Source organism: Ursus arctos, unplaced genomic scaffold, assembly GCF_023065955.2.
Source record: "Ursus arctos isolate Adak ecotype North America unplaced genomic scaffold, UrsArc2.0 scaffold_6, whole genome shotgun sequence".
NCBI lineage: Eukaryota > Metazoa > Chordata > Mammalia > Carnivora > Ursidae > Ursus > Ursus arctos.
This window is the reverse complement of record NW_026623078.1, coordinates 84,141,514-84,159,960: the sequence shown is the minus strand read 5'-3', so window position 1 is coordinate 84,159,960 and position 18,447 is coordinate 84,141,514. Positions and strand designations below refer to the sequence as shown.

General features: G+C 44.2%; 1 protein-coding gene across 10 annotated transcripts in view; it reads left to right on the top strand.

Annotated features, from left to right (window-relative positions):
- The window catches only part of PTK2 (protein tyrosine kinase 2), a 262,938-nt gene that overhangs the window by 45,365 nt on the left and 199,126 nt on the right, over window positions 1-18,447 (top strand). The window lies entirely within an intron of this gene.

The window sequence follows — 18,447 nt, the reverse complement described above, 5'->3', positions numbered from 1 at the left end:
TATGGTGACTAACGTAACATAAAAAAAAAAAAAAAAAAGATATCTTCTGTGTCCTTTGGAAATGGCTCCAGTAATGTGTTTATAGTTTTCTTGTTCATGGGCACTCTAAAATAGTTCCAGATTCAGTTTTTACCCTTCTTGCCACAGACCTGAAACCAGCCATCTCTCTAAGGAGCCTTGATTCCTTTTAGTGGGAAATGGTGTTCAGGGACTATAATCTGGATACTGTGATAGGTAATGCTGGAATGTTATTTCTTCTGGGCTTTTTTAGGGTATAGAGATAGGAAGTGTGTATTTTTTAGAAAGAGAAAAAAGTCATGAGTTTATCTCGATACTTCCAACTTAAATTTAAGATTACAGTGGGGCGCCTGGGTGGCTCAGTCGGTTGGGCGTCTGCCTTATGCTTGGGGTCATGGTCCCGGGGTCATGGTCCCGGGGTCCTGGGATCTGCCCTGCGTCGGGCTCCCTGCTCAGCGGGGAGTCTGCTTCTCCCTCACCCTCTGCTGCTCCCCCTGCTCGTGCTCTCTCTCTCTCGCTCTCAAATAAATAAAATCTAAAATAAAAAAATTATAAGATTAAAATGGTTTACTTCTTTGATTTTATGTTTGTATCTCATTTCTCTTTTGCTTAAAATCTTGGTTCTTAACACTAACACGTTTGTGTCATTGCTTCATCATTCATGTCTGTGAAACTTGCGTGTCATTTCAGAATAACAGTGCCAGTGTTGTCACTAACAAGACCTCTGAACGTGTTTGAACGTGGTTTCTCTGTTTCATCTTGGTTTCAGTGATGCTATTACTAAAAGCAGTGTTAGACTTCATTATAGCTCTTGTACGCCATAGGGTGTAGCGCACTGGGATGTACGGTCAGATTACAGCTCCGCGCTGAAGTTATACCACGCTTTGAAAGTTAGGCTTATTTCTTTCGTTTTTGAAGGGTAAGGAGCAGTGGGAACTCTCAGACACAACTGATGGGAGTATCGTTTTGTACGTCCACTTTGGACAGTAGTTTGGTGGCACTTACTACAGTGGAACATGCACACTGGCCTCGTGGTTCCGTTCCAGGTGGACACACAGCAGAGATGCGTGCACGCGTGTACCAAGAAACAAGTGATTTGTGCTAGTCCCAGACTGGAACGGAGAGAGAACTGGGGTACATTCATATGATGACATGCTCTCCAGCAGTGACTGTGAAGCTCCAGGACACAGCGTGGGTGCATTTCACAGCATACTTTGTAAAGAATGGCTAAGCCCCAAAGGATACATACTGTGTGATTTTCTTGTAAATTAAAAAAAAAAAGGATGTTTTTGAATCTCCATGTTCTAATGTACACGCGTGCATATTTCTCAGTGTAGCTCATCTTGACCGCTTTATTTAACGCTGCAGCCTGCATTCCCCTGCGCGCACACTTCCTGTCCCTCCGACCCTGCTGAACTTAGTAATTTTTAAAATAACACCACTTGACAATATACCGTATAATTTAGTTATTTATGATTTTATTGTTGTCTGTCTCGCTGATAGAATGTAAACTCCATGTGGGCAGAAAAAATGTGTGTGTGTGAGAGAGAGAGAGAGAGACAGAGAGAGAGAGCTACAGAGTTGGTGGTAGCTGGTTGACGCCATATTGGTAGCTTGAAACCGAACAGGGTGGGTGTATTTATACCACAGAAATCAGCACACACCACAGAGCGGGGCTGCCCCCACTGACTCCACACAGAGCCAGTTGTTACACACTCACCAGGGCGTCCTGGTGCACATCTCTGTCTTTGCACACACACTGAGGTAGGGATTCATGGTATTGGAACAGTGCCCAGCATGCAGGAGGTGCTCACTAAATTCTGAGGTGAATTTTATTATTGGAGAAATGTTGAGGTGCAAATGGCAGAAACTTATACTAGCTAAAGTGAAAAAAGGGAATATATCATTTTATGTAACTTGGAGTGTATTTAACGAATAAGTTACCGGTTGGTATCTGGAAATAAGTCTCTAGAAAGTCAAATGAGAAAAAGAAGTACCAATAAATCCTAAAGGAACTGTAACTACCGTGGAAAATAAATAAGAAGTCTAATAGTTCTTTGATGTAGCCTTGTTTAAAATTACAAGAAGTTAAAAATCAACTCCTAGTCCGCCCAGCCCCGCCAGCCGCACACCCGCTGGTAGTTGCTGCATCCGTCTTTCTCCCCAGCCCTCGGCAGCCGACCACTGAGCTCTCTGACCCACAGATGTGCCTGTTGTGCACATTTCATGTAATTGGAATCCTGCATCCCGTGGTCGTACGTGTCCAGCATCTCACTTAGGCTTCCATCCACGTGGGAGCACGTGTGGGCACCGTCGCTTTTTGTCGTGAGTGACGTGCAGCCGTGAAGACGCTGCGTTTGCCTCTGGGTGTCCGGCCCCCCGGAGCGTGCGTGCTGCCCTGGCCTCTCGCGGCAGTCGTGTGCGCAGAGCCCGGGTTCCCAGCCTCCGTTTCAGAGTTCCCCAAGTTGACAAATACGTGGCAGAGGTGGACGCAGCTGCGGAGGCCCAGCCCAGCTTCTCGGCTCTTCACCCTCTGAAGCTCTCGCAGCCTCTCTTGTTCGCACTGCCTCAGCGGCTCTCTGAGCGGTGTATTTTATGTGCTTTTCACCGTTTTCTACTGCCAGCTGTTGCATCCGTCTTGGATTCAGAAATCTCACCTCTCTTTTTTTCATTTTACCTGTTAGAGATTAATTTATTGATTTAAAAGGAGGAAGGAGGAATGTTTTAATAAGTCAGCCATTTACAAACGTCCTTTTGTGTCAGTCTGGCCGTGATGAGGTTCAGTGTGGCTTGCGGAGTGGAGGCATTGCTGCTGTCAGTCAGGCCCTTTGGACCGAAGTAAGAAGGAAAGAACTTACGATTTCTGCATGTCAGGGGACATGGGAATATCCACAATCTTTTTTTTTTTTTTAATGATTTTTTATTACATTATGTTAGTCACCATACAGTACATCCCCGGTTTCTGATGTAAGGCTCGATGATTCATTAGTTGCGTATAACACCCAGTGCACCATGCAATACGTGCCCTCCTTACTACCCATCACCGGTCTATCCCATTCCCCCACCCCCCTCCCCTCTGAGGCCTTCAGTTTGTTTCTCATAGTCCATAGTCTCTCATGTTTCATTCCCCCTTCTGATTACCCCCCCTTTCTTTATCCCTTTCTTCCCCTACTGATCATCCTAGTTCTTATGTTCCATAGATGAGAGAAATCATGATAGTTGTCTTTCTCTGCTTGACTTATTTCACTTAGCATTATCTCCTCCAGTGCCGTCCATGTGGCAGCAAATGTTGAGAACTCGTTCTTTCTGATAGCTGAGTAATATTCCATTGTATATTTGGACCACAACTTCTTAATCCAGTCATCTGTTGAAGGGCATCTCGGCTCCTTCCATGATTTAGCTATTGTGGACATTGCTGCTATGAACATTGGGGTGCATATGGCCCTTCTCTTTACTACGTCTGTATCTTTTGGGTAAACACCCAGTAGTGCAATGGCTGGATCATAGGGTAGCTCAATTTTTAACTTTTTAAGGGGCCTCCACACTGTTTTCCACAGTGGCTGTACCAACTTGCATTCCCACCAACAATGTAGGAGGGATCCCCTTTCTCCACATCCTCTCCAACAATTGTTGTTTCTTGCCTTGTCTATTTTTGCCATTCTAACTGGCATAAGGTGGTATCTCAGTGTGGTTTTGATTTGAATTTCCTTGATGGCTAATGATTTTGAACATTTTTTCATGTGTCTGTTAGCCATTTGTATGTCTTCATTGGAAAAGTGTCTGTTCATATCTTCTGCCCATTTTTTGATTTGTTTATTTGTTTCTCGTGTATTGAGTTTGAGAAGTTCTTTGTAGATCTTGGATACCAGTCCTTTATCTGTAGTGTCATTTGCAAATATATTCTCCCATTCCGTGGGCTGCCTCTTAGTTTTTCTGACTGTTTCCTTGGCTGTGCAGAAACTTTTAATCTTGATGAAGTCCCATAAATTCATTTTATCTTTTGTTTCTCTTGCCTTTGGGGATGTATCATGAAAAAGGTTGCTTTGGCCGATGTCGTAGAGGTTGCTGCCTATGTTCTCCTCTAGAATTTTGATGGATTCCTGTCTCACATCGAGGTCTTTCATCCATTTGGAGTTTATTTTTATGTATGGTGTGAGAGAGTGGTCAAGTTTCATTCTTTTGCATGTAGCTGTCCAATTTTCTCAGCACCATTTATTGAAGAGACTGTCTTTTTCCTACCGGATGTTTTTTCCCGCTTTATCAAATATTAGTTGCCCAAAGAGCCGAGGGTCCATTTCTGGGTTCTCTATTCTGTTCCATTGTTCTATGTGTCTGTTTTTGTGCCAGTACCATGCTGTCTTTGTGATCACAGCTTTGTAGTACAGCTCGAAATCCAGCATTGTGATGCCCCCAGCTTTGTTTTTCCTTTTCAACAGTTCCTTGGAGATTCGGGGCCTTTTCTGTTTCCATACAAATTTAAGGACTATTTGTTCCAGTTCTTTGAAAAATGTCCTCGGTATTTTGATCGGGATAGCATTGAAAGTGTAGATTGCTCTGGGTAGCATGGACATTTTAACTATGTTAATTCTTCCGATCCATGAGCATGGAATATCTTTCCATCTTTTTATGTCTTCCTCAATGTCTTTCAAGAGTGATTTATAGTTTCTAGAATAAAGGTCCTTTACGTCTCTGGTTAAGTTAATTCCAAGGTAACGTATGGTTTTTGGTGCTATTGTAAATGGGATGGATTCCCTAGTTTCTCTTTTTTCGGTCTCGTTATTCGTGTATAGAAATGCAACTGATTTCTGAGCATTGATTTTGTATCCCGCCACGTTACTGAATTGCTCTATAACTTCTAATAGTTTGGGAGTGGCTTCTTTTGGGTTTTCCATATAGAGTATCATGTCATCTGCGAAGAGAGACATTTTGACTTCTTCTTTGCCGATTTGAATACTTTGATCCCTTTTTGTCGTCTGATTGCTGTTGCAAGGACTTCTAGTACTATGTTGAATAATAGTGGCGAGAGTGGGCGTCCTTGTCGAGTTCCTCATCTTAAGGGAAAGGCTTCCAGCTTTTCCCCATTGAGAAAAATATTTGCAGTAGGCTTTTCATAGATGGCTTTTATGAGATTGAGAAATGTACCCTCTATTCCTACACTCTGAAGGGTTTTAATCAGGAAAGGATGCTGTATTTTGTCAAATGCTTTTTTGGCATCGATTGAGAGGATCATATGGTTCCTGAGTCTTTTCTTGTTGATATGATGTATCACGCTGATTGATTTGCGAATGTTGAACCACGCTTGCATCCCAGGTATGAATCCCACTTGATCGTGATGGATAATCCTTTTAATATACTGTTGGATTCTATTAGCAAGGATCTTGTTGAGGATTTTGGCGTCCATATTCATTAGGGAGATCGGTCTGTAATTCTCCTTTTTGATGGGGTCTTTGCCTGGTTTGGGGATCAAGGTAATATTGGCCTCATAGAATGAGTTTGGTAGCTTTCCTTCTGTTTCTATTTTTTGAAATAGCTTTAGGAGAATAGGTATTATTTCTTCTTTGAATGCTTGGTAGAATTCCCCAGGAAAACCGTCCGGGCCTGGAGTTTTGTTATTTGGAAGGTTGTTTATCACTGACTCAATTTCTTCATAATTAATTGGCCTGTTTAAGAAATCAATTTCTTCTGGTTTCAATCTTGGTAGTTTATAGGTTTCCAGGAAGGATTCCATCTCTTCCAGATTGCTTAGTTTATTGGCATATAGCTGTTGATAAAAATTTCTAATAATCCTTCCAATTTCAATGGTGCTCGTCGTGACCTCTCCTTTTTCATTCATAATTTTAATAATCTGGGTCCTTTCTCTTTTCTTTTGGATAAGTCTTGCCAGTGGTCTGTCAATTTTATTGATTCTCTCAAAGAACCAGCTTCTAGTCCTGTTGATCTGCTCTACCGTACTTCTGGTTTCTGCTTGATTGATTTCAGCTCTAATTTTGGTTAACTGCTTCCTCGTGCGTGGATTAGGCCTGTCCCTCTGTTGCTGTTCCAGCTTCTTGAGGTGAGAATATAAAAACTGCATTTTAGATTTTTCTATTCTTTTGAGTGAGGCTTGGATGGCTATGTATTTCCCCCTTAGGACTGCCTTTGCAGTATCCCATAGGTTTTGGACTGTTGTATTTTCATTCTCATTGGTCTCCATAAATTGTTTAATTTGATTTTTGATTTCCTGGTTTATCGAGTCATTCCTGAGCAGGATGGTTCTTAGTCTCCAAGTGTTTGAGTTTCTTCCAAATTTTTCCTTGTGGTTGAGTTCCAATTTCAGAGAGTTGTGGTCTGAGAATATGCAGGGGATAATTTCAATCTTTTGGTATTGGTTGAGACCTGTTTTGTGTCCCAGAACATGGTCTATTCTTGAGAATGTTCCATGGGCATTAGAATAGAATGAGTATTCTTTGCTTCTGGGGTGTAGTGTTCTATATATATCTATGAGGTCCAACTCGTCAAGTATGGCATTCAAAGCCTTTGATTCTTTGCTTAGTTTTTGCCAGGGTGTTCTGTCTATTTCTGATAGTGGAGTGTTGAGGTCCCCTACTATTAATGTATTTTTATCTATATGTCTCTTTATTCTGGTTAAGAGTTGGCTTGTGTATCTTGCTGCTCCCCTGTTGGGGGCATATATATTTATAATTGTCATCTCCACTTGTTGAATACTTCCTTTAAGAATAATATAGTGCCCATCTGCGTCTCTATCTATAGTCTGTAGTTTAAAATCCAATTTATCTGATATGAGAATTGCTACCCCAGCTTTCTTTTGAGGTCCATTTGTGTGAAAGATGGTACTCCATCCCCTTACTCTCAGTCTGAATGCATCTTTGGGTTCGAAATGAGTCTCTTGTAGACAGCAAATGGATGGGTCTTTTCTTTTTATCCAATCTGCAACCCTGTGGCGTTGTATGGGAGCGTTCAAACCATTCACATTTGCACTAAGAACTGAGAGATATGATTTTAATGATGCCATATTGCCGGTAAAGTCTTTGTTTGTATTGGTTGTGACTATCTTTTGTGTATCACTCTTGGGGCCTTTTTACCTTTATAGAACCCCTCTTAATATCTCCTGTAGGGCTGGTTTCATGGTTGCGAAATTGGTTAGTGACTGGCGATTCTGAAATGTCTTTATTTCTCCATCAATTCTGAATCACAGCCTTGCTGGATAAAGGATCCTTGGCTGCATGTTTTTCTCTGAAAGAGCTTTAAAAATGCTCCCCCAACCCTTTGTCTCATTCCAGGTCTGTGTAGACAGGTCTGACGTAATTCTGATGCCTTTGCCTTGGTACGTGAGAAATTTCTTTGCCCTGGCCGCTTTCAATACTGTATCTTTGGATCTAATATTTGCGAAATGCACTATGACGTGGCGTGGTGTAGGTTTGTCGTGGTTGAGCTTGGGAGGTGTCCTCTCTGCCTCTTGGACACAAATGTTTGTTTCCCTCGCTAGATTAGGGAAGTTTTCAGCTACAATTTGTTCAAATATCTCTTCTAGACCTCTGTTTTTCTCCACCCCCTCGGGGATGCCGATGATTCTAACATTGGATCGTTTCATTGAGTCAGTAATCTCCTGTAACCTACATTCGTGGGCGTGGATTTTTTTAAGACCATCTTCTATTTTCATTTTTTCCTCTATTAACCCATTCTCCAATTCACTAACCCTTTCCTCTGCTTCGGTGATCCTGGCCGTCAGAGCCTCCAGTTTTGCCTGCATTTGGCTCATAGAATTTTTAATTTCTGTCAGATTCACTCTCATTTCTGTCCTTAGGGATTCTATATTCTCAGTAACCTTTTCGTTAATACTTTTTTCAATTCTACTCATCATTTTGACCATCGTTACTCTGAATTCCATTTCTGATACTTTGGTTACATCCATATCCATTATTTCTGTGGCAGAGGCCACAGACTCACTGTCTTTTCTTTGCTGGGGGGGGGGGCTTCTCCTTCTTGTCATTCTGATGAGGAGAGGTTGCGGGGTTGTCCAGAGCCCAAATTATTGACTGGGTCCCAGGCTGTGCCCCTTGTTTTATAGGGATCTTAGGGATGTGGGCTTCTTCTTTAAAGATTTTATTTATTTATTTATCTGAGAGAGAGAGAGACAGTCAGCAAGAACGGGAACAGAAGCAGGGGAGTGGGAGAGGAAGAAGCAGGCTCCCAGCGGAGGAGCCCGATGAGGGACTCCTTTCCGGAACGCCGGGATCACGCCCTAAGCCGGAGACAGGCGCTCAATGACTGCGCCACCCAGGCGCCCCGGGTTGTGGGCTTCTTGATTTTTCAGCCTGCCTTCTGTGTTCTGGGGGAGGGGCCTGCCGCGCCGATACTCAGGCAACCCTGTTTGGGTAGAGTCTCCGTGTCCCCTGCAAGGAGGGATGGGGATGGGCACGCTGTGAGCGGGTATTTCCAGGCTTTTGTTCTCTGGTGGCTTTCCCTGGCGGTCTGTTATGCCTCTTCTGAGAGAGCAGCAGAGGCTGAATTGTCACAGAAGAGAGGGATTGCGGCCCATTCTCCACTGATGTTCTGGCCACTTTAACTCCGTTACTATTGGTGCTGCTCAACCCTGCAGCGTCCCGGGATGTGCGCCCCACACCCGGCGTCCCTGCCCTCACTTCCAGGGCCGGCGCGTCTCTATCCTTTGTGTTTCTAACGCTGCCAGCCACCAGCCATCCCGCGCGCTCCTGGGTCTTCGGGTCTCAGTCTATGCCCGGTAAGCACACCGGGATTCCGGAGTTCTGTGAGAAGCCTGGTGGCGCGCGCTCCAGGCTCAGGGTCTCAGAATGCTGTTTCGCGGGTGCCGACCGCGAGTCCGCCCGCTCCCCCGTGCAGGTGGCCCGCCAGCCGCCCCGCGCGCGCTCCAGGAGCTCCCGGTCTCAGTCTGGATCCCGTGAACACACCGGGATTCCGGTGTTCTGCGAGATGCCTCGTGGCGCACGCTCCCAGCTCACCAGCTCACCGGTCTCAGTCTGCTCTCTCGCAGGTGCCCTCCGTGAGTCCGCCTGCTCCCCCGTGCAGGTGGCTGCCGCTTCCCGGCGCCCGAACGCAGCGGCTCCCTCCCCCTTCCGTTTATCTTCCGATATCTGTGCGCGGTTTCATGGCTCCCCGCTTCGTACCTCAATACTCAGCGCTGGAGATGTTCATTTGTAGAGATCCAGATGTATCTTCCTGCGTCTCAGGCTGATTCCGTGGTTGTTTAGGCTGGTCTGGTACCTATCCAGCTCGACTCAGGGGACCAGCTGAAAAAGGGGTCCCCTACTCCTCCACCATCTTAACTCCTCTGCCGGGAATATCCACAATCAAGCATTGATTTTGCTAACAGATTTTTATTGCTTACCTCCTTTATTCAAATTCAGACATTTATAAATACGTTTTCTGGTCCAATGTAAAAAATTCATTGTAACTGTTTCAAGTAAGATAAAGCTCTGACAGTTGAGTTACTGTAGTTCTGGTCCTTGAAAAAGAAATGTTAAGTACCTTTTTTGTCCTCAGAAGAGAACTTTAAAAATTGAGTGATTGTATTTAAGATGCATTGGGCAGAAATGTTTTAGTTTTACAGACCCCTTAGGTGATAAGGCCTGGACATGGGGAGCCTTGGAGTTGAGGTGGACGGAGCCCCTGGGAGAGAGTGAAATATGGGGAGGACCAGGATTTTGGGGAGGCATTGGTGGAGCCAGTGAAAACCTCAGTAGTCAAGATAAGTAATAACTTGATGCAGTGTTTTTAAAAAAAAACCAACAACATTAATGCAAAAAATCCATGGTGAACAAGATACTAAAATTTTAAATAAAGATAAGAGCAGTATTATTCATTTTTCCTTTAGCCTTATGTGTTAGCTAATGTGCAGCATTGCTCCTTATTCTGTCTTTATTTCTACTTAGAGTTTAATTTGCTCTTATTTTTCTTACTTCTTTAGACAGTTGATGTTTTTACCTTTTAAATATAAGCACTTGAAGTTTGAAATGTCCCTCTAAATACTCTCAGCTGTGTCCTAAAGATTTTTGATATTCTAGTTTTATTATCACTGTGTTCTGAACATTTTCTGATTTCTTTTTTGATTTGTTATTTGATGGGCGTGTTACTTAGAAAGGATTGCTTTCTTGGGAAATAGTGGGGACTTCACTAGGTACTGTATCTTTAAAATAGTTACTTTTTATGTTCACTTATTATTTTGAACAGAAATATAGATGGCACAGAATTCAAATGGGCAGGCAGGGAATCCTAACCCTCCCCCTCTTTAACCCGATTTCTGCTGAATTCTGTCTGGAAGAGTCACTGTTCATAATTGTGTAAATGTCTGTGGGTGATCTGTGCATATAACAGGAAGCACATATGTGCATGTATTTTTCCTTTACAATGAAATACCACAGTCTACATACTCTTCTATACCTTTTTTATTATTTAAAATATTTATCTTGGGGTTCCTGGTGGCTCAGTCCTTTGAGCATCTGACTCTAGATTTTGGCTCAGGTCATGATCTTAAGGTCGTGAGGTCGAGCCTTGTGTAGGGCTCTGCTCTGGGCAAAGAGCGTGCTTGGGATTCTCTCTCTCCCTCTGCCCCCAACCCCTAGCTTGCATGTGCTCTCGCTTGCTCTCAAAAAAATTTTTATATAGACAGGTATATATCTTGAAAATGTATGCATTTTAGGACTGGGAGTTGCAGTTTTCTTTTATACTATGTGGACTTTTTTCATTGATGAGTGTTTTCCAAACTTTATTTACTCATTTCTTTTCTATTGACATGTAGGCTGTTCCTAGTTTTTTAGTTTTGTGAATAAACCTATGATTCATTTAAGCCTCAAACTGCCTTAAACCTTAAAGGGGATTACTGGAGGTTTCTTAGACCAGTCTGACGGAAGCTGGATCTGTGGGTGCAGTGACTTAAGTGCTTGTCTTCTTGTGGGCTCCGAACTCCTTAGGGGCCAGAAGTCTGTCCGTATTGTCTTCCGATCTCTGATGCTTAACTCATTGCACCAACATAGAAGGTGCGGAACAGTGCCCTAGGCACGCAGCACTCTCAAAGCCCTTGATGCTTGTAATACTTAATTCTCATAACAACTGTTTGTAACTTTATTTAACTGATGAGAAAACCAAGTTCTAGAGAACAGTTTTTTAAAAAAGTGCCCAGAGTCCTATATCTAGTATGTTGCCATGTGGGGATTCAGGGAGTACTTAACAATAAGCTGAATGGACAACACTGGACTTTCAGGTTGAAGGTGGTGGAAAGATGAATCAGTTTGAGCTTTGGGGTCTTTGTTTTTACAAGGTCCGATCTTAACCTCAAGTCCTTTACCTCTGTCAGCCTCAGCTCCCTCTTTCTTGAAAATAATGTTGTTAACCTTGAAAATAAAACCGCCCGTCATTTTACCAGTGAAAATGGGTTTATTTGGGAACAGCAAAGAATTACAAAGGCAGGCAAGCAAGCAGGGAGGCAGCACAAAGGAGAGGACTACTCTTTTATAGAGGAAAGGTGGGGAGTTGGGAGGGGGGAGGAACCTTCCTCCCACTGGGTTAGTCAAGTGGTATCAGCCTGCAAGGTGCACCTCTCCTTGTTGGGCCTGCAGTGGGGGAGGAGTGGGGCGGTGAGAGCCACCCCTGCTGGCCTCCAGACTCCATCCTAAGTGGGGCCTCCTGTTATTAATCTTCACGACGTATTGGTAATGACCTCAGAGTTTATTAAGGAGTTAACTTTTCCTCGTAGTATTGGACTAGTGTCCTGTCTTTACTCAAGGACCGGTGGTTGTCATTCCCTTTTGCTGCTTCTTGCGCTTTGGGCACGTTCCTAGCGTCTCAAGGCTTTTTTCCCTCATCTACAAAAGTAGACATAATTATATTCGCCAGCTTGTTATAAAATAAGCAAGAGACACTCCATTAAAGTGGTTTTAGCATTCTTTGAATTTTTATTGTGGTAAACAAAAAACAAACAACATAATTTATCCTCTTAACCATTTTTGTACAGTCGTGTTACATATATTTACATTGTTGGGAACCAGATGGCTGGCACTTTTTATCTTGCACACTGAAGCTCTGTCCCCATTGTTTTCTGAGGTGATAGCACCCTGGGTCACACCATTTTATATTCCCACCCATGGTGCACAAGGGTTCCGGCTTCTCAGTGTCCTGGTAATGCTTGTTATTTCCTATTTCCCATTTAAAAAAAAAAGAAGTAATCATCCTGATAGGTGTGAGGTTATTTTTAACATTTTTTAATGATAAAAGTTTTAGGGAGAATTGGAAAAATGACTTTAAATTTCTTGCTAAATCGGAATAATATCTGTTGATACCAGTGTGAGAAAACCAAAAGCATAGAGGAGGGCCTTTGAGCAAGAGAACCCACCGTGTATCTGTGTTTGGGAAGAAAAGTCGCCTTCTTCAGGGCTCTCCTTAGGATACGGCTGGGGGAGGACTGGACCCCTACGATGCTGCTGATCCTTCCTGAAAATGGGCAGTGTAGGTGGTAGAAGGGACCTGCTCGCCAGCAGGGCCCCCTGCCACCCGTGGGTCTTCCCTTCGCGTGTGGCTGCGTGGGTGTCACTGCACAGCCGATATCCCGCAAGCCACCACTGTTTTCTCAGCCGCAGTCCCAACAGGGCAGTCTGCTGTTTGCTCGGTCAGGTGAGCGATCACACTGGGGGTAAACTGGATTTACCGGGTAAAATAAGAATCTACGGTGACAAAATGATAAAGTAAGTTGGCTGTATATTGATGTTCACTAAAACAGGAGTTGCAAAGTTTATTCGAATGGTGTTAACATTCAAATAAATAATGGCTTGATTGTTTTTCAGTATTTGTTACTTGGTCAATATACGCCAAAAAGCCCCACTCTGTTTTATAACACGTACAGTTAGGGTGACAATGTTGGTCAGTTTCTGGCCCCGTTCTGTGTTATGCCTCTACTAGTATATTTGAAGAACTCAAGTGGTGTCTTCTTTGAGATTTCAGGAACCTTTTTTTTTTTCTTTTAAATTTGGTGGCAAATAACCTCCCAACAGTTTCTAAACCTAGAATTTAGCTTTCATCTCCTCTTTGGCAGAACACATGAGAAATGGCCATTAGTGTCTGTGAAAATACTCTAGTTGAGTATTGTCTAAATTGATAAGAAGTTCAGAATTTTCTGCCTCTTGCGGTTGCAGTTGCCCTTCTATTTTATGTATCTTATTTTGCTTAATTCATTGCTACGTGTATTTCCTGGTGATTGTGGTGCATCTCCCCGGTCCCCGCTCCATGTCCAGCATGTACTGTGCTGGCTTGTATCCGCAGTCGGGGGATCGCGGACTCGGGAGGACTGTCATGGGAGCCGCAGAATTTAGTGAGTTGGAGTGCTGCATGGGGATGAGAGCAGCCTGTCTGTCTCATATTCTTTCTGTGATTCAGTCATCCTTTGTAAGCCGAGTGAGGCCTGTTTCCTGGTTCTCTGGAGGCCTTTGCAGCCTCCGGAGGTGGTGTCGTTACAGGTGGTGGCTTGTGTGCTCTGGCAGGTGTCCCAGTGCTGGGCCAGCTCTGCCGCCGACCAGTTAGCTGTGACATCAGGCACGTTGCTTCATTTCTCAGTTCCTCGGTGTGTCCGCATGTCAGGTGTGCCTTGTGAACTTGCTGGTTGTTGGAATTATTGATTGAGAAAATAGGTGAAGTCCTGCAGTGGGTTAGCGAAGGAGCACACGCTGGAGGCTGACTGCCCGAGCGCGATGTCCAGCTCGGCTCCGCAGGAGGTCTGTGACCTCAGGCAAGTTACCTAGCGCCCCATGCTTCTGTTTGTCATCTCTTACACGGGGGTAGTAGAATCTACCTCATCAAGTTGGTTATTAATACCTGAGTCCATATGTTTAAAGTATCTAGGATAGGGCTTGGCACAGAGTAAGCATTAACTTGGCATCCCCATTGTATCATTATCATTATCTTTTCTTTGTCATTAGTGTTGCTGTTATGCTATTTGCTGACTGCCACATAGTCCCTACTCACGTGATAGGTATTGTCCTTGTCCTTGTGGAAGTTCAGGATGGCGAAACGAGTCTTTCCTTGTCTCACAGATGGAACTGGGGTTCCTTTGTATCTTCCAGTTGCAAATTTAGTGCCTTCCTCAACTTCCCCAGAGTTCCTTCAGAGTAACAGAAGGGAGGAGGTATAGTAATTGTTAGAAACTCTGCAAGAACAGCGAATAACACCGTCACCTTTTGGAGTATGTTGTATTTTGATACCTATTATCTGTTTGTCTTCGGAATAAGCCTGTATCCATTCTTATGACTAAATTTCTTTAGTCCTTATCAAGTCTTAATTTTTTTTGATAGATTAAAATTTTCAGAAAAGTTACTTCTGTTTTGTGGTGGAAACAGGCACAGAGACATAGGAATGATAACTCTGTGAATCGTAATAGAATTAAGTTTAGGATAGCATACCCAGCTTTTGGAAGTCAGGGTGTGTTGTAGTGATCAGCTGCTAATTGGAGCTATCGTAGTCTAATAGTGTTGATTTTACTTAGATCTAGAACTCTTGATTAAAGCAAACATAAAAGAAGTAAGAGAGGTAAATTTTGAATTCTGTATGTGTAATATGAATTCCAGTTTTCTTTCACATTCCTCCTGTTAGCTGACTTGGAAGCATTGACTAGGGCTTTCCTCTTCCCAGAAGTACTGCCCTCAAGTATTAAGGCCAGCAAATAAAAGCATACAACTGTATGAGAAATGTGCGAGTCAGACTTGGATTTGTGTGATGTGCTTTTGGTGATATTTATAAGCAGCTTTTTTTTTTTTTAAAGATTTTATTTATTTGAGGGAGAGAGAGAAAGTAAGCACAAGTTGGGGGCAGGGGCAGAGGGAGAGGGAGAAGCAGGCTCCCCTGACATGGGACTTGATCCCAGGACCCTGAGATCATGACCTGAGCTGAAGGCAGATGCTTAACTGACTGAGCCACCTAGGCGCCCCTCCCCCACCTTTTAAAAGATTTTATTTATTTGCGCGAGAGAAGCAGCTTTTTCCTTAATCGTTCTTTCCGGTGACTTTCTCACCTAAGACCAGGTTTCTGTAGGGAAGCTGTAGTGGACAGTACTGCACAGTGTATGAAGGGCTTTGGATTCCCTTTTCTCTCCCTCATCTTGCTCATCACCTTGTTTGCTGGCCTTCTAATGATTTCTGTCTAATCTTGCACAGTATTGTCATTTTTGTCATCCTGAAATTTGAAGTGGAGGTTCTCATGGGAGTACCAGAATACTACAGTTGTGTGATTTATTTTTTATGTGGGATGGGGAGAGTCTGTCTGCATGGTCTTCCTAGATTTTGTGTCAGTTTTTCTTTTCCAATTTTTATATTTGAAAAAGCAACATTTTCATATGGTTTACTTCTACTTATTCACTGAATACTTACCAAGCACCTGAGCTGAGTGGGGTCTCAGAGGTAAAGCAGTGCCCAAGACTGAGGCAGGCCATGCTGCCACTGAGCTTAGTGCCAAGTCCTGACATCTAGAACGTCTAGATGCTTTTTTTGTGACCACGGCCTCTAAAAGAGAAGAGAAATTCCCTCTGTCCTCTCCTTGTTGCCTGTAGGTGACTGATGGATGTGTGGGATGTGGCCTGTACCTCTTCCTGGTCACTTCAGTAAGAAGGCCTGGAAGACAGTATGTGCAGAACAGATCAGATTCTTTCCTATCGTGGAGATGGGGTTGTAGTGGGGGCAGCTGGACAGCAAATGTACTGTGTCAGTCAGTCCCGTGGTATTTGAGAAGGTGTAAGTGCCGCGGGAAATGAAGCAGGGTAAGGGCATGGGGCAGCCAGTATAAAGGTGGGCACGTGCCTGGTGTGGGCAGAGGACAGCAGGGAGGTCAGTGTGCAGTGTGTGGAAGCCCACGAAACAGGAGCCAGGCCGTGGCGAGACAGAGGGTGTAGGTGCGAGGGGAGCCGCCTGTACAGGGCCTTGCGGACCATGCTGAGTATGTAGTTTGCACTGCTTCTGGCAGAATTGGGGAGCTGTCGGTGAGTTTTAGCGCAGTGAAATGGTGTGACGGGCGTCACGCAGGGAACTGGTTGGGAACAGAGTATAGGGCGGTGAGGCCTGTAGCCGCGGCCTGGTGGCACATGGCAACAGCTGGGCTGGTGGTGGCAGCGGACGGAGGGGCATGTGCACGGTTCAGATTGGGATCTGAGCAAATCATAGTCTCTTTCTTGTAAATTTTAATGAGTTTACCTGTGAGGGAGGACTTCCCAGAGTTGTTTTTAACTATACTGATACGATAAAGAGTTTTTTAAAGAAACTAGAACTTTTTAAGGAATGACGGCCTTTATGTTAGTGCGTGAGTTTCTTATTCGGAGCGCATAAAGGGACTGCTCACCGTTTTCACTTAGGCCACCATTAATGTAGGCCTTTCCCGCTCTTTTCAAGACCTCACCGGCTAATTGGTCTTTCCTGTTTATCGAGAAGCAAACAGGAGTGGTGCCGTCCCAGAGTGACGTGTCCTCGCGTAATTTCTCAGCCCTTTGGCCGTAGGCCCGCGCCCCACTGCCTGAACCACACTCTCCTCTTCGCTGCACGCGGGGAACGAGCTGCTGTGTGTCGGGAGTGACGTGCGGCGGTTTTCTCTGTGAGAGCGCCCAGCGCCCTAGCTTCTCCTCGGTGTGGCAGAGCCCCGTCCTCTCCTGCCCGCCCGCTCTTCTCAGTGGCCCGAGTGCTTCTCGGCTCTTCCGGGCTGCTGCTTCCGGCGGGGCTCTGCTTGGTGGCCTGGAGGGGTCTTGGCCTCTTTCGTCTTGTCATCTTTTGTATCCTCAGAACGCTGCACATTAGGAGGTGATATTTGGATATTGAGATAAATATAAATTAGCTTGAGGGGTGGGAGAGAAAGCTGCCGCCCACTGGTTACTTTGCAGTCAGAGAGTTGGCTTCTCCTCTCTCTCACCTAAAGAGCTCCCACGTCTGTCCTCGCATCACCTCCTCTACTGCTGTGGAGGCTCCGGCCGCCGTGCCACTTGCTTGCACCAAGCCCTCTCTCTCCCGTGCAGGTGGTGCTGTGGCATTCATTCAGTCTGGCTCAGAAACCTTTTCTGGGTGTGTGCGTACAGGAAGACCTCTGGCTTCTTGGATGACAGGTGGGCTCTGCAAAGCCGTGTCTCTTCCTAGCTATACGACTCCATCTTTAACTCCTCTTTAAAAGATGTGACAGCACCGATGTTCCTTAGAAGATGTGAAAATTGGGTGTGTAAAATATCGTTGGCAACTAGTAAAGGTAGCTTCTGTTTTTTTAAGTCTAGAGTCGTAAGTTCCAAGAGAGACTCCGAGTTTGCCTTTGTGGTTGGCATGTCTGTTACTTGATGGTTCAGATTAAACCCGAAGCCATTCTCAGGGGCCTGGGTCAGATACCAGACTTGCTCCTGTGGTGTGCTTGGATTCCTCCTATGATGAGAGTAGGCCTTTGTGTCCTGAGTGTCCTCAGTAATGGTGATCTTTCTGCTTGTTTCTTCTGTTTCTTTCCTAGCTTGCTTGCCTGTGTTTTTCTGGAGCCCCTTTTCTTCCCAGTGTTGCCTGGGGTCAGAGTTCATTCTGGTGAATGATATGTTTTCACTGGGGGCATCTAAGAGGTTATTTGAGCTCTGGCTGCTATTAGGAGGCTGAATGTAACACCTGGAGACAAAGGCATCATCGAGAGTAGTGTGTCAGAAATGAAACTAGCTGTCCTGGGGCATCACTGGACACAGATAGGCCTCTTGTTCCCCTAGCCTTTTTCAGCCCTTGTTTTCACAAGTTAGTGAATTCATAAAGCCCTGGTCGTGGTCACAGTTAAGCAGAGGACTCGATTTTTTCTTTAATGGGATTTGCTACGGACAGAATTACCCGCGTAGTAGGAGAGCTGAACTGTCTATGTCTTGAATGTGTATCACGTGTGCTCAGACAACAGAGGCTGTAGGAGCCCAATTTCTTACTGTCTTACTGCCAGAGTGGAGTGTGTTTAAATAGCTACATTTTAGAGATGACCCAGACTATCTCTCAGTTTGAATGGAAAAAGTGTAAGTAGCTTTACATTTTTTTGAAAAAAACTTACTAGTACAGATTGTTAGAGTGTTTTTCTGTCTTCCTTCTTCAGTATGAGTTTAGTACTCACTCATGTTTTGAAATTAAGAAATTGGGCATCTTGGATTCCTCAATATTCCCTAAGCTAGTTTTAAAAGAATCTCGCAACTTCAAATTCTTGTTCCTGTGTGTTTTCTAAATACTTTTATAAATTTGCAGACTTAAAACTATCAATCTGGAAAAACCTTTACCTTGGAAATATCTGGGTTCCTATAGACATAGTTTCTACAGATTTGTTTTTAATGTTGATCAAGATGTTTTCCCCTGCATTATTTATTTTTCGTCAAGGCAATTACCTTAAGTCTTAAGGTCAGAATTAGGCTGGAAAAAGGCCAAAGGCATGACTTTGAAAACA